General features: G+C 44.3%; 1 pseudogene across 1 annotated transcript; it reads right to left on the bottom strand.

Annotated features, from left to right (window-relative positions):
* Positions 1–1,708: 1,708 nt before the first annotated feature.
* LOC111813608 lies at positions 1,709–3,356 on the bottom strand (annotated as a pseudogene). Its single transcript, XR_002818816.1, has 2 exons — positions 3,172–3,356; positions 1,709–3,103 (listed from the first exon to the last, which is right to left on the bottom strand). The product of XR_002818816.1 is annotated as a ubiquitin-associated protein 1 pseudogene (transcript).

The raw sequence follows: 3,356 nt of genomic DNA, 5'->3' as shown, positions 1-3,356 counted from the left end.
CTTTCCCAAAAGGAAGTGCCAAAGGGAAATAATGAGATTGTACAGAACTCCAAGAAGTTAGAAACTTTCAATGCAAAAATCAGAGCTAAGAAAACACGGAGGAGAGGAGAAGGAACCGTCCAAAATCCCACTCAGTCTTATTGCTTATTTACATAACATTACCTAAACGCTTTGCACTGAAGTTTTTTCTTTGAACGATCGCCCTGTCTGAAAGATGCCAGCGCCCAAGTCTGTTTCGTTCACGGGCTGGCACTGCAGTGATAACTCTGGAGTACAAAGCCCGCGAAGGCTTTCCTGTCTCACTCTGAACTTGGACTTCAGACGCTTCGACTGACAGCAACGCGGTGCCAAGGAAGGGGCAGCGCACAGCACCCAGCGGGGAAAATAACAGACAGGACTTCTTGGCTTTTGCATAAACATACCATGCAATTCACATCAAGACACGTTAATTTCTCAGAGGTTCACTTCTGCTGTCTTGAGATAACGAGATGTGAAGTGTTTACTTAAATTCAGACGGTTGATAAAATTCTTCAGGCTTTACAATCTTGGCTAAGTACTTGCTACACATCTGGCACTCAAACAAATGTCACTGGGAATTTGCAAAACTCGTTTTTTTCTGTCCCTCCCATGGGCAAGTAGAGTGCCAGCTCTCTGCTTCCACTTGACAAAACTGTAAGTTTGGCCAAGTCAGTGGTTATAACAAGTTTCCTTGTGCAAGATAATGGGAACTTTTGGAAAGGTGCTTTTGTCTTCCCACTTTAAAGAAAAATGTTCAAGTACACTGTGGTACTTGAAGTCAACATCCATCGTAGGGAGTAGGTGCACACACATAATGCTGCTTCTTTTTTTATAATCCCCTTCTCAGTCCTACTTCCCTTCTACTCTCCTCAAAATCTGCTGTCCCTTTTTTTTTTCTTCTTATTTTTAGTTCTTAGTTTTGGTTTATGATATATGACGCTTACATTCCCTGTGAGTATTAGTACCTATACATGACACATATAAAATCATTTTACTTCTACGTCCTCCTGTTCCTTCTCTCAGCCTGTCTCCCAGACCCCTTCCCATTTGCAAAAAAAAAAAAAAAAAAAGCAGCCCTTTGTCTTTCTCTTTTACACTATATAATCTATTAGCCTATGTCTGATTTCTTCCACTTCACATTATATTTTCTAGGTACATCCAATTTCCTACAGATTTCTTGAGTCTATCCTTCTTCATAGCCCAGTACTATTCCATCGTGTATAGATCCTACAATTTTCTTATCCACTTATCTGTTGATGGGCATGGATTAGAGCTTACATACAGATGTGTTTCTTGTGTCAACCTAGTGTTCCATATTGGTAGAAAAGCTAATAATTATGAGTAGTATTTATTTAGTCAAACACGGTTGGAAGATACAAGTGGGGAATATTCTGTAAAAGCAGTCTATATCCATATGTACCAATATTTCATGAAGTATTTGCCATGTTCAGCCAGTGAAACTCATAGAATCTTTGACTTTTGAGATAATTTTATTTTTTTTATTTATTTTTTTTATTATTTTTTTTTAACTTTTAGATTTTTATTAGTTCTCTCTGAAGAATCAAAATAGTTATTAGCAAATTATTTTAGATTCATGAAGACTGTATATTCTATGTGTTTAGGTCTTTAGTTATATACAACATAATACAAAACAAACTGATTTCTATGCCTAGGTATGTTACTCGTGTTGTGTCATCCTAAAGCAAGGCTGGAAGAGACTGTTCAGAGAACCGGTTGGTTGTGGGTGGCTGGCTAAGGCGTGGCCTGCTTTCTCACCCATTCAGTTGTGCTGGGAAGGGGCCAATGATTACTCCAACTGGCAATGGTTTCCTAAAGCAGGGGCTCTGAAGCCCTGGGCAGCAAAGGATTGTGGTCAAAACCACGGTGAAAGAAACAGGCTGAACAAGAAAGCATGGTGACTGCCTGCCAGAAGAGGCAAACTCAGCCCCATGGGAAAAGTGCATTCTCTGTACCTCACAGACATTGCAGAACCAGTGTTAACACTAAGACTTTGTTAAAAGGTGAGGATGAACAGAACCCTGAAAGAACCTTTCACTTGCACTTGGACCTAAGTCCACCAGTGCAGGCAGATGGGGCAGCTTCTAGCCCCACAGCAGCACTGAATCTGCCCCTCCTTTTCCTTCTCCATCCTTCTTGGTAGCCAAAGCCAGGTTCTGGCTGAGGTTGCAGAGACCCCAGAAAGACCTACTTAGTCTATCTGGAGGGCCAAAGTGGGAAGGACACTTCTCAAAATACAAATAAATTTAATATGGAAGGAGCAAGGACCAATCTGGGGCACTCACATGCCCAAATCTTCCCCACTTTCTCCAGCTCAAGACCTAGGCTCATAGAGACTGGCAAGCGCAGTCTCCACATCTGACCTAACCCCCAAAAGAAAATCTAGAAGTGTGCCCCTTCTCTTTCCCCACAGGTGGGCTCTCCAGGGCCTCCTGGGGGTGGTGGTTCCGTGGCAGGGCCGAGGCAGGGCCTGGTCTCAGCTGGCTCCAGCTCGAGCCATGAGGTCTTCCAAAGCATTGTCCTGGTCATTGTTGTGTAATAGCAAGGCTTCCTTAATGTCTTTCAATTCAAACCCCATTTCCTTAAATTTGCTCATTAACTGAAGAAACTCCATCATCTTTTCTTCTGAACACTGGTGCATTTCGAGAGCCTCTTCCACTAAAAGGGGGTCGAAGCCCTTCTCACAAAGCTGTCCATGTGCAAAGAGATAGTCAAGAATCTGCTCGATATTCTCTCCTTTCTTCTTCATGGCTCGCAGGACACATTCATATGAATAGCCCATGCTGACCACTGTCTCCACACACTGCCGCTCACTGGGGGACAGTGTTTGCAGTTCAGAATAGGCCTGTGGACAGCTCGGTATGTTGGGCACTTGTGACATTGAGAAATTCGGAGGGAGGACCTGTACTTCTCTGACAACCTGCAAACAATCAGGCAAGGAGAAGCCAATAGGTAGACCAACTTTAGCTGGTGTTTTGAATTTGTCTCCTATCTTAAATGGGACATCATCAAGGTAACTGAAAGTCCCATGAAAATCTGCACCCAACTTTTTAGAAGCCATTTAGAACCTGTAATTCCAGCGCTGGGGAGACTGAGACAGGAGGATCACTACGAGTCCGAGATGCATAGCGAGACCCTGAACGGCGCTACCGCCCCCAAAGCCGAAAGGTCCTGGCGACGGCTGGCCTCCCAGGCTCGGTCCTCGCTGAGCTTCCGACGCCCCTAGGAAAAGTGAAGGCCACCACCCCCTACTCTATCCACCCCGGGCCGGGCCGTCACCGTAGCCACCGCCAATACCGCAGCCGCCATGTTGAAGTCCT

Source organism: Octodon degus, unplaced genomic scaffold (assembly GCF_000260255.1).
Source record: "Octodon degus isolate 3935 unplaced genomic scaffold, OctDeg1.0 scaffold00204, whole genome shotgun sequence".
NCBI classification, from domain to species: Eukaryota; Metazoa; Chordata; class Mammalia; order Rodentia; family Octodontidae; genus Octodon; species Octodon degus.
Note: the sequence above shows the minus strand (reverse complement) of the source record. Positions and strands in the feature narration are given on the sequence as shown.